Here is a 19,613-nt window from a genome sequence, read left to right on the forward strand (position 1 = left end):
AATTATGCCGTCAGCCTGCGTCCTTGGACCCAGTCGTTGTAGCAGTAACACCGCATAAGTGCTGGAGGATAGAGTTCCTAGGTGTGTCGGGGGGCAGTGCCAGGCAGAAGAAGGATCAATGGCCAACTTTGTTATCCATCATCCCCCATGAAACTGGAACCACTCTGTGTTTCCCAGAGCAGTTCCGCTGCATGGGGTATTATGGGTAATGAATATGACCATTGCACGGTGCGTATGTATGCCGTCATGTTGATGGGTGGCGCTGTGGCACCAGTCGCCCTGCTTCCAGAGGACGCAACAAGGCACCGCTCTCCATAAAAGCAATGCTGCAGCATCCTTTTAGACCTCCTCTATAAAAGGTAGGTGCTCATTTTTCTCTGCCGAGGGAGCCATTGTTTCCTCAAAATTCCTGCGTCTGCACTTTCAATGAAACGGGGTTGGGTTCAGATTCGTGTGAGCAGGTGCTTGATGGGCAGTGTGGACTCAGAGGTCCAAGGGACCTCGTTGCGTGTTGCATGCCTCCACGATCTCTGTACTACTGGGGTCAGCACAGGGGCAAGGAAGGGGGCATGAGGTGTATGCTGGGATACTTGTCTCATTGCAGCATGAAGATATCTCGAATTCCCCCCATCAAACCACCTCGCCTGTCCCTCCATGTCCCACTCCCCATAGTGAGGACTCCCAGCTTACTCCATCTAATCAAGCCCACCCCCACCCCCCTCCCATCGGACAGCTCCCAACTACTCACAGCTCTCCAGCTGTAAGTTACTGGACTAGAGCGGAAACATCTGCTCTGTTATTCCAAACTTGTGAGTTCAAAATCCTACTGCGGCCTCTGTGGAATTTCAACTGAAATAAATAAATAAACCTGGAATTCCAAAGCTGGGCTTGGGATTGATAGTCATGAAACTGCTGCTTGGTTCATTGATGGTTCAGGGAAGGAAATCTACTGCTCATATCGCCTGTTCTCCCTGTGGCTTCACCTTCCTTAGTGTGGCTGCCTCATTAACTCAGCAACTCGGGTAAGGTTACAAATACAGTCTTCACCAATGGCACTCTCAACTGGTGAATGAATAGATTTAAAAGGTTCAGTCATGCCTGCTCCACAACAGGAGGCAATGAGTCGTCGATCACCAATTTTCCCCCACATCTCCCCCCCTTACCTCCCATTCAGGGCTACAAACAAACTTTCCAGTTGAGGCAGAGCTTTACCTGCTCATCATTTGATCTGATCCACTGCATTTGGCATTGCCAGTGTGACCTCCTCTACATCAGTGAGACCAAATGCAGATTGGGTGATGCTCTCTAAACTTGAACTTCCTGCAACCATCCATTTCAACTCTCATTCGTACAGTGACCTGTCTGTCCTCGGTCTCAAGCATCAACAGGATGAGACCAAATGTAAACTTAGGAACAACGCTTCATATTCCTCCTGGTCAGCCTTAAACCTAACAGCATCAACAATGATTTTTCAAATTTTCTTTACCTCTCCTATACTTACTTCCCCCCGCCCCATTCTTGAACTTTTCTTCCCCTATCTTCATAGTGAATATAAAAGTGAGGGGAGTGAGGAGGAAGGGGAAAGGGGAGGAGCACAGGTTAATAAGTAAGAGGTCATAGGTGTATACAGGAGGGAGGGTAGAAGAGAAAGAGGTGATAGGTGGAGAGAGCAGAGAATTAAGAAAGATAGCTCTCTGATAGGTGAAGGAAGGGAAGGGGTTGAAGAGCAGGACGAAGGGACTTGTTTCTTTGACTTGGGTAGGTGGGTATTTCAAGTGGACATTGCAGTCAGATGAGCCAAATGATAAATGGGGTGGGTTTAAGGAACTGAGTAGATGATCTGTTCTGAACTTCATTGTCCAGATGTGCAATGGACAGTTTAACACAGTGTTCTCAACCTTTTTCTTTCCACTCATATACCACTTTAAATAATCCCTCGGCCATCGATGCTCTGTGATCAGTAAGGGATTGCTTAAGCTGGTATGTGAGTGGGAAGGGAAGGTTGAGAATCACTGTTCTAGATCCAATTGTTACTGAAATATTTTGCTTGAGAAAAATTGTCTGATGTGGCCTATCGATGAGGTGGTTGGGATGATAAGGTGGTTGGGATGATCATCTGCGGTTGACTCAACATGGTTGTGCATCTTTAGTCTCCTGAAAAGCATTTGCAGTTGTCTTCAACCAGCAATGTTATTTTTTATTCTGAGACATCAGGTCAAAATGAGCTTCGTGACATGTGCTGCAGCAGGAATGAAAATTTACCATTGAACTCTTGAAGTCCCTTGAGCATTGATGGCTTCGGGAATCTCGTGATGGCCTCCACTTTAGTGGACAGCAGAACTATGCCCTTGCATGCGATTCTGTGTCCCAGGAATTCAATGGTCAACTGTCCAAACTGGCACTTTTCTGGATTAAATGTGAGCCCGAACTCTTGGAAGTGGCAAAAGATTAAACGCAGGTGTTTTGAATGTTGTTCGTGGGTGTGACTGGCTACGAGAATGCCATTTAAGTAGATAAAAATGAAATCCATGCCATGCCCCACTGCATCCATCAGGCGCTGAAGAGTTTGTAGAATGTTTTTCAGTCCAAAGAGCATCTGCAAAAATTCAAATAAGCCAAACGGCATTACAATTACTGACTTAGGCACGTCTTCTGGGTTAACAGGTATTTAAACTTGCAACAAATATATTTTTGAGAAAATTCTGGCCCCATAAAGATTTGCTGTATAATCTTGTATGTGGGGCTCAGGATAGCGGTCTGCTGTTGTTAGGCATCTGTAATCACCACAGTATCTCCAGCCTCCAATGGCTTTGGGAACCATATGTAATGGTGATGCCCATGGGGTATCTGACCTGCGTATAATGCCTAACTCCTCCATTTTAGTGAACTCCTGTTTGGCAAGGCATAACCTTTCAGGTGGCAGTGGACAGGCTCTGGGGTAGACAGGCAGCCCTTGGGTCAAAATATGGTGGATTACACCATGTTTTGCAGTAGCAGTGGAAAACTGAGGAGTGATGACATTGTAATGATAGTGATCATGTTTGCAAGGCCACTAGCAAGGTCTTAAGGATCATAGATCCTGTTTCATTATACTTGGCTGCCAGCAGGAGGCTCACGCAGATGGAGAGACTGCTGTAAGAGTGATCTGTAATGGAGGCATGCAGCCTCATGCCATGCCTCATGGGCTTCTTACATCAACTTTTAAGTAAAGAACCTTTTCCTTCATCCATGTGTTGTCTAAGAACTCACACAAGATGAAACATGGTTTCAGAAGTGGGATGAAGAAAATTAAAAGGAAATACTTTAAAAGGAAAAATCTAAAGTCAGCAAGTGATCAGTGAAGAAAAAGTAACAAAGTGAAAAATGGAAGGATTACATCCACCAGCGAAACTTCAGTTGACAGGTAATGTGACTGAAAATTGGAACAGATTCAAACAATGTTTTGGATTGTATTTAGTGGCATTTGGAGCTGATGAGAAAAGTGATAAAGTGAAAGTGTTAGTTGTGGGTGATGAAGCCCTGGACGTGTATAATAACTTTACATTTGCTGCTGAAGGAGACAAAATTAAATTGGGAAAAAATAATGGAACAGTTTGAGGCATGCCTAAACGTAATGTGATGTTTGAGAGGCACTAATTTTTCACATGTGTATAAAAAACGGAAGAAAGTATTACATAGTATGTGACTGAATTGAGAGACAGAAGCAAAATGTGTGAATTAAGTGGACTGACCAACTCGCTGATAAAAGACAGACTTGTGTGTGGTATTCCAGATAATAGTCTAAAGGAATGACTGCTAAGAGACCAAAATCTAGACCTGGAAAAAGCCATAGCACTCTGTAGGGCTACAGAAACTGTAAAGCACAGGCAAAAGAGCTGTTCAGTGAAACTAGCTGCAACATGGATGCAGTGAGCAAGAACAGACATAAGCCATTTAAGAAAAAGTGAGCCAAAGTAGAAAGAGAGGTGTGGGCAGTGAACAAAAATGAAAGGGACTATCGAAAGCCATGTCGTCGATGTGGTACACAACACCTACCAAGGAAGTGTGCAGCATATGGTAAAACATGTAATATGTGCAACAAAAATAACCATTATGCCCATTGCTGTAGGAACCAAGTGCAACGAAGCAAGGTTCATGCAGTAGATGAAAGGGAGATGGAGGAATTTTATGTAGACGTTGTGACTGAAAACAAGAAAGAAAACAGAGACTGGATGTTAAAAGTGAATGATATATCCATTTCAGTTAAATTGGATACTGGAGCACAAATTAATATAATATCAGAGATTGATTTTAAGATTAGACCCAGCCAAAGATGTATGGAACAAAGGTGAAGGTGACAGGATATTCAGGTACCAATATACCAGCGCAAGGAGAATGCGTGATCAAAGTGAAACACAAGGACAAAGAGTACATGCTAGCATTCATCATGGTATAGGTACACAATCCTTTATCCAGACATCTAAAATCCAGAAAGCTCCAAAATCCAATAAGTGGGGAGAGAGACGGCCAGGTGGCTGGTGCTTGGGGGAGGTGGCTGGGGGTCTGGTGCTTGGGGGAGGTGGCCGGGGGGCCGGCGCTTGGGGGAGGCGGCTGAGGGACCAGCACTTGGGGGAGGCAACTGGGGGGGGTGGGTGCTTGTGGAGGCGGCTGGGGGGCCAGTGCTTGTGGGAGGCAACCGGTGGTCCGGCACTTGGGGGAGGTGGCTGGCACTTGGGGGGGAGGCTGGGAACCGGCGCTTGGGGCAGGCAGCCAAGGAGCTGGTGCTTGGGGGAGGTGGCTGGAAGGGGGTGGGGGTGGATACGGCAGCACAATTTGGGTGGGCTTTCCTAAATCCGGAAAAATCCGAAATTCGGAACACACTGTCCCCCAAGGGTTCCGGATAAATGATCGTGTACCTGTACCAAAGGATGTACAGACCTACTACGTTTAACAGCCTGTGAGAAAATGACCATTGTAAAAAGTGTCCTTGTTTTGGAAAGTGAAGGAGAGACAATCTATGATAAACTCATGAAAGAGTACAATGACCTACTTCAGGGTCTAGGCTGCCTTTCAGGAGAACACACGATCAGAGTGGATAAATGTGTGCCACCGATAATATATCCATGCAGAAAAGTTCCATTTACATTTCTAAAGCAACTAAAGGCAGAGTTGGACAGAATGGAAAGCCTGAACGTGATTCAGAAGATAGACAAACCAACGGAGTGGGTGACTTCACTCGTCGTTGTGGACAATGGGAAGCTTAGAATTTTCCTGGATCCAAGAGATCTAAACAGAGCAATAAGGAGAGAATACTTTAAGTTTCCGTCGCATGAAGAAATCATGTTTCAGTTTGCAAACGCAAACTTTTTCAGCAAGTTAGATGTATCATCAGGATTTTGGCAGTTGAAATTAGATGAAGCAAGTTCATAACTGTGCACATTCAATAGTCCATTTGGCAGATACAGATTCCTAAGGTTAATATTTGGAATTGCCTCAGCTCCTGTTCAAACCAGACTTTGGGTTGTTATGTCCAGATGCAGGCAGTTTTAGGGATACTACTGCGCTGTCCATTGCTGGACCATTTGCGCCTGTTAGGCTCACCAACTGTAGCCACTAATGTGGCAGAGGGGAATTCGAGAGGAGAGAGTAACAAGTTTGCAGTTGAAAGGAATTTCAAACAAAACTGTTTACTTTGCAGACGTGTGAGACCTTTTTAAAAACTTTATGTCACACACCCTCAAGATGGTTGGCAACCGATTCTCTGGAACTTCTCATGCGACTACAAATCAGTATTTTTAATAGACTGAGCATAATCAGCTGGTGAGTTAACAGTGTGTTCAGCAGTGGTCATGTCATTCATTTGACGTGAGAGAAAGGTGCACTTAGGGTTCTAAATAATTGTCTTGCTAATTCCAAGGAAACAACAACATGCCCCCTCCCTAAAATTTCTCCCACCCGCAACACTGCGGATTTCAGGAAGTGGCAACAACTGTACTGTGATTGGTCTTGAAGCTCACTTCAGTAAGTTAGGTGGTGGAAGAAGATGCTGAGCTCTCACCTTTTCACTATCTGTGTCATCTGTCTAATCAGATGAGGGCTTCTCACACCCAGGGTCCATTGTATTTTTATGTCCCTTTCTCTTTCTCTCCTCCTTCAGTGAACCTATCCTTCCATTCATTCTTTCACACCAAAGCTGGTCCCCACTCTGTCCTCCCTGTCTCTTTCCTAGACCTTGAAGCTGTTTAGTCATTATGGGAAGGGTTCCAATTTATCACTGGCCATTTGTTATAGATGGGTTCAGGGGATTGGCCACTGGCAGTTCTCCCAGAATGTAGCCTTCTGCCTGAACTGGATAATCGAAGGCTAGCAACCAAAGAAAAACTCCATCCCTTTGTCTCTCCTGCTGGTTGAGGCCACAGCTGCCCCACTGCTCTGGGTTTGACTTTCAAAGTTCAAATTTATTGCCGGAATACATACATAATATCACATACAACCCTGAGATTCTTTTTTCTGCAGGCCAGGCAGAATTTCTTTTTATTGGGTAACTGTCTTTGGCTTGGCTTCGCGGACGAAGATGAATGGAGGGGTAATGTCCACGTCAACTGCAGGCTCGTTTGTGGCTGACAAGTCCAATGCGGGACAGGCAGACACGGTTGCAGCGGTTGCAAGGGAAAATTGGTGGGTTGGGGCTGGGTGTTGGGTTTTTCCTCCTTTGTCTTTTGTCAGTGAGGTGGGCTCTGTGGTCTTCTTCAAAGGAGGTTGCTGACCGCCGAACTGTGAGGCACCAAGATGCGCGATTTGAGGCGATATCAGCCCACTGGTGGTGGTCAATGTGGCAGGCACCAAGAGATTTCTTTAGGCAGTCCTTGTACCTCTTCTTTGGTGCACCTCTGTCACGGTGGCCAGTGGAGAGCTCGCCATATAACACAATCTTGCAAAGGCGATGGTCCTCCATTCTGGGGACGTGACCTACCCAGCGCAGTTTGATCTTCAGCAGCGTGGATTCGATGCTGTCGGCCTCTGCCATCTCGAGTACTTCGATGTTGGTGATGAAGTCACTCCAATGAATGTTGAGGATGGAGCGGAGACAACGCTGGTGGAAGCATTCTAGGAGCCGTAGGTAATGCCGGTAGAGGACCCATGATTCGGAGCTGAACAGGAGTGTGGGTATGACAATGGCTCTGTATACACTAATCTTTGTGAAGTTTTGCAGTTGGTTGTTTTTCCAGACTCTTTTGTGTAGTCTTCCAAAGGCGCTATTTGCCTTGGTGAGTCTGTTGTCTATCTCGTTGTCGATCTTTGCATCCGATGAAATGGTGCAGCTGAGATAGGTAAACTGGTTGACCGTTTTGAGTTTGTGTGCCCAATGGAGATGTGGGGGTGCTGGTAGTCATGGTGGGGAGCTGGCTGATGGAGGACCTCAGTTTTCTTCAGGCTGACTTCCAGGCCAAACATTTTGGCAGTTTCCGCAAAACAGGACATCAAGCGCTGAAGAGCTGGCTCTGAATGGGCAACTATAGCGGCATTGTCTGTAAAGAGTAGTTCACAGACAAGTTGCTCTTGTGTCTTGGTGTGAGCTTGCAGGCGCCTCAGATTGAAGAGACTGCCATCCGTGCAGTACCGGATGTAAACAGCGTCTTCATTGTTGAAGTCTTTCATGGCTTGTTTCAGCATCATGGATAACTGTAAACTGTAAATAAACTGACTGTAAATACAGAAAAAAATATTCAGTAATAAATAATGTACAAAGAATCCTTAAATGAGTCTCTGAATGAGTCTGTCATTCACGAGTCTGATGGTGGAGGGGTAGCAACTGTTCCTAAACCTGGTGGTGCAAATCTTGTGGCACCTATACCTCTTTCCTGACGGCAGCAGGAAGAACAGAGTATGTCCTGGGTGGTGTAGATGAGGATTGCTGCTGTTCTCTAATGAAAGCATTTCCAGAACATGTACTCGATGGTGGGGAAAGTTTTGCCTGTGATTGACTGGGCTGTGTCCACTACCTTTTCCAGGGCTTTCTGCTCAAAGATATTGGTTCCCAATGCAGCTGGTCAGCACACCCCATTACACATCTGCAGAACTTTGCCAAGGTTTCTGATGGCATACTGAACCTCCATAAACTCCTGAGGAAGTAGAATAACCTGTGAGCGGGGAGGTCTAGTTCACGAGCCAAACCACTCATCAACCTGACCCTGGCTAACTTTGGGCTCACATTAACCACGGATAATGTTGCCTGTGCTTTGCTGCCTGCTTTCTCTCACCCGCAACCTCTGCTCTATGTCAACGCTTATCACTACTATAAAGGTCATACAAGACAATTGCCTTTACATCCTAACTTTGAAAAGTAAAGAGTGAAGCTGTCTAAATAATAGTATCAACGTTGCTATGGAAACATACGATCAGGTGATAAAGTTGTCCAAAAGATTAAGGAATGATTCCAGATAATTAATGAGGGTGCTTTTCTTCTTCCACATCTACTCCAGAAATTATAACCCTAGTCTGGCAGTGAACTACTGCTTGCAATAACACATGCTGTGTTCGCTTTGAGGGCCCGGAACTTGGATCACATAGTTCTGTTTCCAATCCCACAAATTTCCTGTTGCTTGCAGCAGTTTTCTCTCCTCTCCTTGAAGGCAACAGTATGCCACTGTGCTCCTGTTCATGGAAGAGCACGCAATTCCTGTGGCTTCACTCAATTATCTTAACAGGGACTTCCAAGTTGCTCCAGAGTATGGCAGCAGGGTGATTGGTCAGCTGGACTGTCACTCCAGCTGCATGTCCAATTCCACCGCAGCAAATTAATCCAGAAAGGAGAGCTGACAATGACCTTGAAATGGCTGAATTAACACAAAACCTCATTTATCTTTCGCGGAAGAACATTTACTCTTCTTATCTGGTCTGCCTGGATGTGAACCCTGTGTTACATTTTGTTGAAAGCAGTGCTGTGGGACGTGCCCTAAAATGATCTTTGATATCAAAGACCACTTGGCCCATTGAGTCCTTTGGTCTCACTTATTTACCTCGCTTATTTCCAAGTAACCTCCCTCACATGCCCACCAACTCCCTCCAATGTCCTGTTGCCACTTAAAATGGGGGAAATTTATGGTGGATAATTCACCAACCAGCACATCATTGGGATGAGGGAGGAAAAAGTGGATCACCCAGAAGAAACTCACGTGGTCCAGGGAGAACATACAAACTCCATATAGTGCCTAATTTCAGCATCAAACCCAGTTGTCATCAAAAACAAATTAAAGAGACGTCACTGACAGCTGGGGGCTGGAACTTTCCTTCACCCTTGCAGGATTACGGTGCAACAACAGAGATTTACCACAACTTACAAACAAATAAAGAATACACTCACTCGTTTCTTTCAGCACAGCATGAAGTCGACTTTCTTTTATTCACTAGACACAACATTCTTCAACTCCCCAAACACCACCTAGCTAAACTCCTCTGACCTTCTCATTGCCTCACTGCCACATGGGTGCTCCTTACACTCTCACTCTCTTCCTCCTGCTTCTGAGATTCATCACCCTTATACTGACGCTTAACACACCCATGCATGCACGTTATTACCCCATGCGCCACATCACGTACGTCATCAGTGGGACCAGCAGCGCTCCCGACGAAGGTAAGTACGCGACCACGACAGATGCATCACCACCTGCTGCCTTCAATTGTCAATGGAAATGCTCAATGAGGCTGTTGGCCTGCAGATGGTAAACCAAAGTGTGAATATGGGTAATGCCCATAAGGTCAGAGAGAGCTTGAACCAATGCTGACTTGAATTAAGACCCTCAATCCACTGTTGTTGTGACCGGAATACTGAAAGACAGAATTCAATGATTCATGAAAGCTCTAGTGACTGTCTTTGCAGAGGTGTCAGTGATAGGAATGGCCTCCTGCCACCTGGTAGCTTGGTCTTCAGACACAACCAGATAGGTATATCCCTGAGGTGGTGGAAACGAGCCTACCAAGTCCAGGTGCATGTGCTGGAAATGGAATCTGGAACAACAAAATCCCCCAGTTTGGATTTTGTGTGTCTGGAGACGTGCCGAAAGGAGTAATTACCGCCGTCTTTGCGACATCAGAAGGGTCAACTGGAATCTGATAGTAAGCATGAATTAGATCTATATTCACAAATACATGCTTGCCATGGAGGTTTGCTGAAAGGACTTGTAAATCGGAGATATTGTATTGGTCAGGCATGATAGGGCACGATAATCACCATAAGACCACCAACCCCCATGATATTTTTTTGGAATCATATGTGACGGTGAAGACCAGCAGCTGTCAGATCTGTGGACTATGCCCAACTCTCACCTATGGTGGAATTCTGATTTCGCGATTTTAAGCCAGTCCAGCGGTAATTTACCACTGGAGGAACTCAAGTCTCTATGTGGTGGGTTACTATATGTTTAACATCTGTCTAATAATACGATGGGGTCACTAGGTGAGAGAAGTACTTGAGCAAGGCTTGGAAAGGGCAGGAGCCAGGTTGATGCAGCAATTTTTCAAATCCACCAACAAAGAAAAATGTGACAAGAAAAATGCTCCCAAAATGGAATTTACCACTTTTGCAACCGTGAAAACCCACCAAAAAGGTTTCTTGAGACCAAAATCCAACATGAGTGACCTCTGGCCATATGTTTGAATATGAGATTCATTCGCGGCTGAAAGAACACACGACATATTAGGGTGTCTGCGATCCTCTGTGGTTGGAGGGACCACTGAAATCTCTCCACTAGAATCAACAAGAAGTTGAACACCCGAGAGTTGGTCTTTGAGGAAAAGGTGGTGGCTGATGTGGCCATGGGCAGCAGTTTCCTCTACTGCCAGGGCTGGTCATTTCTTGCCTGTCATTTGTAAAAGTCGCAAGGTGTCTGACAGGACCAGGCAGCAGCACCAAATCTCCGATGCTTCCAACAAATATGTTAATCTGTCGCCTCTACCACATCCTCAACCACCACAATTCCAACCATAATGTCGGAAGGAATTCCGTTGCGTGCCCAAAATCTGGACCTACATAATTAATAGGTCGAGTTTAATTAGCATTTGCTGCTCCAACTCAGTTACCTTCGATTGATAAAGCACTGGCGTTTCACAAGATGCCGTAAACAATTGTTCCAGTACCAGTTCTTCCAAGGGAAGAAGCCAGTCCTTCTATCCTGCAGAGGTCATGGACATAATGAGGTTGGCATGATCTGCTAACTGATCGAGGGTAGACATTCGAAAGACACTCACCAAATGCTCTTGAACATGATGAGGTAAACATTGAAGAACTGTTTCCAAAAATCACCTTCAACAGGATTTGTTCCAGCTAACCTGCACCACCTCCTCAATATCTGTGATGGTTGACTATTGCCTCAGCTATCCAGATCCATTATGACAGCTTCCACTTCATAAGCAATCTGCTCTGGAAGCCGCTCCACAAGTAAACCATATTCCGTCTTCTGACTTAATATACTGAGGGCAGAGAAACACACTTCAGGGATCATAAACCATGCTGGTGCATTATTAATAAAAAATGAATCTTTAGTTTGACCTCCCCGACTGCTCCCTGTAAGGGTTTATCGTCAACATTATCCATTTTAAATTAGAAAGAACTGTGAACTCATGGGGTCGCCACTTGTAATGGCAATGATTTATCACAGCTTACAAACAAATAAAGAATACACTTACTCGCTTCTCTCAGCACATCATGAAGTCAACTTTCTTTTTTTTAACTCTAGATATAATGTTGCATTCTCAACTCCCCAAACACCACCCAACTAAACTCCTCTGTACTTCTCATTGGCTCACTGCCACACGGGTGATCCTGACACTCTCACTCTGCTCTTCTTGCATTTGTGATTCATCAACCATAAACTGATGCTTAACACACCTGCACATGCATGATATTACCCTCGCACATTGCATCACTTACGCCTTCAGCGACAGAGGTAGATATGCCTTTGTTAAAACATTTTTTTAAAAATATGGAGCAAAATACATTTGGAAATGGGAATGAGAAATTATCAGATACCAAGAATGATATTGACTCAAAACCAGCATTCCTTTTACGATAAGTAATCACTTTTTAAAATATTTGGTTCAACAAAGGAATGAAGAGAATAAAAGATTGTTTTCAGGGTACAACTTTGATGACATTTGAACAATTGAAAAATAAATACTGAATACAAAATAGTACAATATTTTCTTATTATCAATTAAAAGCATACTTAAGGGATAAATCAGGACCAGATTTGGAATTACCTGAACATAGTCATTTAGAAAACTTAATTACAGAAACATTTATTAAAGAGTTTATTTCAATTATGTATACAACTTTGCAAAAAGAAATGTATAAACAAGGAGTTCATAAGTCAAGACAAAGATGGGAGAAAGATTTAAATATAAATATTCATACAATATAATTTTTTACATCAATTATATTTTATTCATCAGAAATTAAATGGATTAAATCCAAAATTTTCAGACAAATGTTTTAGATGTAATCAAGAAATAGGTACACTCTACCTGGATATGTTCAAAGTTAAGACCCTTTTGGATAGAACTGGGTTCATTTTTAGAGCGAGTCACAAAAGTTAAATTTCCTCAGGATCCAAATATTTTCTACTTGGAAATATATTTGATACTGAATTGAAATTGAAATTAAATAAATATCAAAAAGAATTCATAAAGATTTCACTAGCAGTAGCAAGGAAATGCATAGCAGTAACATGGAAGTTCGATGTTTATTTAGGGATGGATAAATGGGATATTGAAATACATAGTTGTATCTTTGGCTTGGCTTCGCGGACGAAGATTTATGGAGGGGGTAAATGTCCACGTCAGCTGCAGGCTCGATTGTGGCTGACAAGTCGCTTGAAAAGATTGCATATAATTTACGGAATAAATTTGAAACTTTTCAAAAGATTTGGCAACCATATCTTCAAATTGCAGCGATTAGGTTGTAATCGCCCAACCTAAATCTTCTGACTCCTTAAAATTAAGATATGTTTTGGTGATAGTTTTTATTAAATCTTTGTTTTAATAATATCCAGATGTTTTCTTCCTTCTTTCTTTTCTTTGGGACTGAATTATTATTTGGGGGGAGTGTGGGGGTTGTTTAAATCACAATGTTCACCAGTCACTGAAGACTAGCATGCAGGTTCAGAAAGCTGTGAAGAAGGCAAATGGCATATTGGCTTTCATAAAGAGGGGATTGGAGTATAGGAACAGAGACGCCCTTCTGCAGTTGTACAGGCCCCTGGTGAGACCCCACTTGGAGTATTGCGTCCAGTTCTGGTCTCCAATTTTGAGGAAGAACAAAGTAGCTATAGGGGGTGTGCAGCGCAGATTTACAAGGTTAGTTCCAGGGATGGCGGGGTTGACATATGCTGAAAGCCTAGAAAAACTGGACTTGTATCCGATGGAGTTTAGAAGGATGAGGGGAGACATGATTGAGGTATACAAAATTATCAGGGGGATAGACAGGGTGAAGTCGGATTACTTGTTCCCAATGATGGGGGAGACGAGGACTAGAGGGCATAGTTTAAGAATACAGGGCAGGCCCTTTAGGACGGAGATGAGAAAACATTTTTTTACCCAGAGAAGTGTGAATCTGTGGAATGCTCTGCCACAGAGGGTGGTAGAGGCAGATTCGCTGATTATGTTCAAAAGAGAGTTAGATAAGACTCTAGTGGGCAAAGGAGTTAAGGGTTATGGGGATAAGGCTGGAAAGGGGTACTGATGGTAGTGATCAGCCATGATCTGTAAAATGGCGGTGCTGGCTCGACGGGCCGAAGGGCCTACTCCAGCTCCTATTGTCTATTGTCTATTATTATTTTGAATAAGACAATTTATGTAAATTTTTAATGCATATGTGAAATATTTAAATAAAAATTTCAAAAAAAACTTACGTCATCAGTGGTGGCCGGTACTGCTCTTGACGAAGAGTGTGACAACGACAACAAGCTTACAATGCCATGATTTCCTTAACCCTCCAAGCACAGCTGTCTGAATGTTCAAACCCCCTCTCCTTCTGATATCTGGCATACAAGTTTGCTTGCCTCTTAATGGCATTCAGAGCTTCTGAGATAGGAAACTCTTCAGAAGAGGAGAGACACTAACTCATAAGGCTGGCAGTTTTCTTAAAGAGGTGGTTGGTGGGTCAACCAATTGGCATTTAGCACTGGAAATTGTTGTGCAGATGCTTTAAAATCTTTCAGGACTCCAGGAGTGAGTTACAGCATCAAACTGTGAGGGAACGAGGTAGAAAGAAATAAAACATACACCCAAGCCGTGTTTATAAGGTACTGGAAGTGTGACTGTGCATGAGCCCACCAATTATTTCCACCACAGACACTCCTCTATTTTTAAGCTTGGAGACCAATTACATCAGTTTAAGACTTACCCATGATTCAGATTGGGATGTACCTATGTATGATGAATCTTGTTGCATGAAACAAGTTTGTTTGATTTAAGGAAAACTGTTAACTCAGCTTCCCTCAAGCATAACTACCTCCCACTTGAGACTCAAATTTATTTCCTTGATAAATTAAAAGGTACAAAATCATAAGGCCCTCAGTTCCACTCTGAACATTGCCTGCTGGATATGGCAACATTACTGAAAATGATCAAGGATTTATGCTCCACCTCAACCCTTCCCTTTCCTTCTTAATATTCTTTTCCTACCTCTCCTGAATCCACACCACTTGGTTTAATCCCACTGTTCCCACTCCCTGAGAGAAGATGTTTCTTCTGAATTCCCTATTTGACTTTTTGGAGAAAAGCCAACAAGTCTTGGAAACACTCATCAGGTCAGACAAGCATCCCAGGAGGGAGAAGCAGAAGTAATGTTAACACACCATTAATTTCTCCAGGACTAGCTGGCTACTTTTGATCCAGCTCTATTTTGCTCTCCCCTTCCTCCCCATGTAGTCCCATTTCAGCCCCTGCTTTTTTGGCGTGGTTTTGCTCTGCTTCTCCCTCCTCTGTTCTCCTTCTACTTTCACCTCCTTCAGACAGATTGGCTGTCATTAACCAGTTTTCTTCACCCACTCTCAGCACAGTTTGGCACAGGAATAGGCCCTTCGACCCATGATGACCGACTGAACAACATACAAACTTAAACTAAATCTCTTCTCTGGGCACAAGCATATCCTCCCATTCCCTGTATATTCAGCCATCTCTCTAAAAGCCTCTTAATTGCTACTATTGCATCTGCTTCCACCATTAGTCTATTCCAGGCAACCACTACCACTCTGTAAAAAACATGCTCAGCCCATTCTTTGTAACCTTTTGCTCCCCCACCCCCCTATCACCATAAATGCATGTAAGCAGCGGTTCTGATTGTCAACGCCAACATGTGCCATCTACTTTCTCCTGCTCTCCGTCCCATCACAGACATTCTCTGCGCTCTCCACCATCTCCTTTCTCCAATTGAAAACTCGCTTTTCTAAAAAAATCCCCACTTGCTAAAGCTCATTGTCCTGAAATAGTAAACCTGTTTTCCTCTCTCCACAGATGCTGCTTTACCTAATGTACAACAAGCCGTCACTTCAAGTCACTTGATCCCTTGAACCTACTCCTAATAATAAGATTGTAAATAAAATATTTTGCTGAGTAGTTCCAGCACTTCCTGAGTCCTTTTCATAATTGGGAAGATACCTGGAAAAGAAATAATTTGCTGGGTTGGGGAAGGAATAGGGTTGATGAGTCAGCATCAAATTAACAGTCTCTTCCTGTGCTATAATAATACTTAGATCACTTTCCATCCTTCTCTCTGTGTTGTTCTACAGGGGCTAAGGGGTAAATACATTAAGACAGCTGTAACTTGTGGAAGCCCATTTTTCATGCCCTGTTCACTTGCTGGTTAGAATTGAGTACTTGAAGGGCATGAGTCTGTGACTAATGAAATATATCAGCAGAAAGTAAATTGGCCTGAGACATAAAGGTCCATGCAAGAGAGCTGGAAAGAATGTAGATGGGAGCTTGGCACTGAGGGCCGAGGAGAGGGCCAGGAGAGGGAGCGAGCTGGCAGGGTGGGTGGAGGGGTGAGAAGGAGCTGGGACCAGGAGTGGCAGAGAAGGAGCTGAGTCTGGAACAGTAGGGGAAGGAGCTGGGGGCTGGAACAGCGGGGGAAGGAGCTGAGGCCTGGAGCAGCGGAAGAGAGTTTTGGAAAAGCTTTAGCTTCAGGGAACAATGTCACATTGCTTTATGCAGTGAAGCAGAGAAGGAATCCATCTACAGTAAGTCTCAGAAGTGTTATGAAGCAAACCACTTTTCCTTACAGTGAAAAGACTATGTTTTCAACTCTGATAAGGATAGCAATATCCTAACTGTGTCAGAATTTTATATGTTGCCTTCCTCTAAACCAGGGGTGTCAAACTCAAATTCACAGAGGGCCAAAAGTAAAAACTTGGACTAAGTCGTGGGCCAAACTAAATATTTATTGAAAATTTTCAACAACATCTGCATGTTTTCTCTTCTTTCAACATAGGTAATGTTAAAGTTTTTCTTATTAAAATAAATGTTTAATAATAGTTTTGGTTAAACTCTTTCCAGAAGAAGCATTAACAAATGAGAAATAAAATATTCAATAAATAATATTTTTCTACAGCCTTTAAGCTCCTTTTAAATGTTTTTTTTTTCACAAGCCAACAAGTCAAAAAATAACAACTTGCTTCAATGAAAATGCAATCTTTCAACTATGAACAGTCCAAAGTTAACCAAAGAAAATATTAATCCAAGCTTAGCTTGCTACACTGTGATTTACTCTGATGCACCTGGGTCTAAACCAGATACTTGGCATCTCTTAGATGCAAGTTCATAACCATATAACCATAACCATATAACCATTTATGGAGCGGAAACAGGCCATGTTGGCCTTTTGAGTCCACACCAGTTCACTGATTTTGTGCGCCCTCTTCAGGCATTGGTCCCGGTAGATCTTCATTCAAGCTAGAGACAAAATTGGTCCCTTAGAAAATCAGAGTGGAAAACTGTGTGTGGAACCTAGAGAAATGGGGGAAATATTGAACAGTTTCTTGTCTTCGGTATTCACTAAGGAGAAGGATATTGGGAGATGTGGGATAAAAAAAGCAAATTGGGTAAATATGGGGAATATAGAGATTACAAAAGGTGTAGTTTTAAGGCTTTTGAAGAATATAAAGGTGGATAAGTCTCCGGGACCAGACGGGATCTTCCCCAGGACATTGAGAGAAGTGAAGGAGGAAATAGCAGAGGCTCTGGCGGTAATTTTTCAAATGTAATTAGATATGGGGATAGTGCCGGAGGATTGGCGCATTGCGCATGTGGTTCCGTTATTTAAAAAGGGTTCAAGGAGGAAGCCTGGCAACTATCGGCCTGTAAGTTTGACGTCTGTGGTAGGTAAATTAATGGAGAAAATTCTTAGAGATAGTACTTATAAACATCTGGATAGACAGGGTCTGATCAGGAGCACTCAACATGGATTTGTGGGAGGAAGGTCATGTTTGACCAATCTGATTGAATTTTTTGAAGAGGTGACTAGGAATGTGGATGAGGGTAGCGCAGTGGATGTTGTCTATATGGACTTCAGTAAGGCCTTCGATAAGGTACCACATGGAAGGTTAGTTAGGAAAGTGCAGTCTTTAGGTATAAATTTTGAGATAGTCAAATGGATTGAACATTGGCTGAAAGGGAGAGGCCAGAGAGTGGTAGTGGATAATTGTCTGTCAGGTTGGAGGCCGGTGACCAGTGGTGTGCCTCAAGGATCTGTATTGGGCCCATTGTTGTTCGTTATATACATTAATGATCTAGATGATGGGGTGGTGAATTGGATTAGTAAATATGCAGACGATACTAAGATAGGTGGAATAGTGGATAATGAAGAAGGTTTTCAAGGATTGCAGAGGGATTTGGGCTGCTTAGAAAAGTGGGCTGAAAAATGGCAGATGGAATTTAATGCTGATAAGTGTGAGGTGCTTCATTTTGGTAAGAAGAATCAGAATAGGACATATGTGGTAAATGGGAGAGCATTGAGGAATACAGAAGAGCAGAAAGATTTAGGAGTAACGGTACATCGTTCCCTGAAGGTAGAAACTCACGTGAATAGGGTGGTGAAGAAGGCTTTTAGTATGCTGGCCTTTATCAATCATTGCATGGAATATAGGAGTTGGGAGGTGATGTTGAGATTGTATAAGACGTTGGTGCGGCCTAATTTGGAGTTCTGTGTGCAGTTCTGGTCGCCTAATTATAGGAAGGATATAAACAGAGTGGAGAGAGTGCAGAGAAAGTTTACCAGAATGTTGCCTGGGTTTAAGCATCTGGAGTATGGGGAGAGATTGGACAGATTGGGTCTTTATTCTTTGGAGCGTAGAAGGTTGAGAGGGGATTTGATAGAAGTATTTAAGATTATGAAAGGGATAGACAAAATGGATGTGGATAGACTATTTCCGTTAAGAGGAGGAAAGTTTAAAACAAGAGGACATGAGTTAAGAATTAAGGGGCAGAGGTTTAGAGATAACATGAGGGGGAACTTCTTTACTCAGAGAGTGGTAGCTGTGTGGAATGATCTTCCGGGAGAAATAGTGGCGGCGGAGTCAATTGTATTATTTAAGAAAAGGTTGGACAGGTATATGGATGAGAAGAAGATGGAGGGTTATGGGCATTGTGCAGGGAGGTGGGACTAGAAAGGGGTGTTTGGTTCGGTGTGGACTAGAAGGGCCTAATGGCCTGTTTCCGTGCTGTAATTGTTATGTTATGTTTATAACGATGGGCGAATTCAATGCAGGTGGAATCAGTCATAGAAATGTTTGTGATGTTGGAGGACAAACTGTCAGGGACAAGCCATGGCTGTCAGGTCTCTGGAATAAAGCCTGGCCTTGTGGTATTTGGAAAAAAAACTAAAATAGTGAATTTAATTATATTTATAAAGGCAATAAGTACATCAGATCATCAAACTCTGGGGTCAGACTCTGAGCTGAGGAAATCCTCAGGACTGAATGAAGATGCTCGTCAGTAAGATGACTCCTGTGTGGTGTTTTGTTTATCTTCATCAAAGATAAGAGTTGTTCGCAGAGATACGTGCTGGCGAACATTGACAGCATTTGAGCAGCTTGTGCACGGAGTTGGGGCAGTGTGTCGGGAAGGAACTGTGGGAACTGCGCAGCACCGACAGAGACATACTTTGACTTGAGCGTGTCATTACACTGGAGCTCAATCAGCTCCATTTGGAGGTTGGTTGGAGTGCTTGTCACTCAACCGCAAACGGATTGCTGAGTAGTTCAAATCTTCATTTCTGGGCTTCAAAGTCAGCAAATTGTCGTGAAAACTCCGCACGAGGTACATTTAGTTTTTCAGCAAACTCTGCACTGGGCAACACAGCAGGTGAGATCTGTTCTTTCATAATTTGGCAGCACAGAAAATGAGCCATGTTTCCCTGCAGCATCTGAGTCTCCCACAAGCACAACTTGGTTCTAAAAGCCCTCACTGCACTGTACATGTCTGTAATGACGTGCCCTCGTCCCTGAAGCTGCAGGTTTAGCGCATCGAGATGGCTCATGGTGTCACACAGGAATGCCAGCTCACATTGAAACTTTTTATCGCTGAGCTCTGTTGTGTCTTTGCCTTTGCTCTCCATAAACAGACATATTTCTTCACGC

The 19,613-nt window shown here is 43.5% G+C and overlaps 1 long non-coding RNA gene across 1 annotated transcript in view; it reads right to left on the reverse strand.

Annotated features, from left to right (window-relative positions):
• Positions 1–2,187: 2,187 nt before the first annotated feature.
• The window catches only part of LOC138759937 (uncharacterized), a 30,326-nt gene continuing 12,900 nt past the window's right edge, over positions 2,188–19,613 (reverse strand). The window contains exons 3-4 of the long non-coding RNA XR_011355250.1: positions 11,227–11,448; positions 2,188–2,596 (exon numbers count right to left, since the gene is read on the reverse strand). This is a non-coding gene — a long non-coding RNA (uncharacterized lncRNA). The remainder of the gene's footprint in view (positions 2,597–11,226; positions 11,449–19,613) is intronic.

This window comes from Narcine bancroftii, chromosome 4, assembly GCF_036971445.1.
Source record: "Narcine bancroftii isolate sNarBan1 chromosome 4, sNarBan1.hap1, whole genome shotgun sequence".
In the NCBI taxonomy this organism is placed as follows: Eukaryota; Metazoa; Chordata; class Chondrichthyes; order Torpediniformes; family Narcinidae; genus Narcine; species Narcine bancroftii.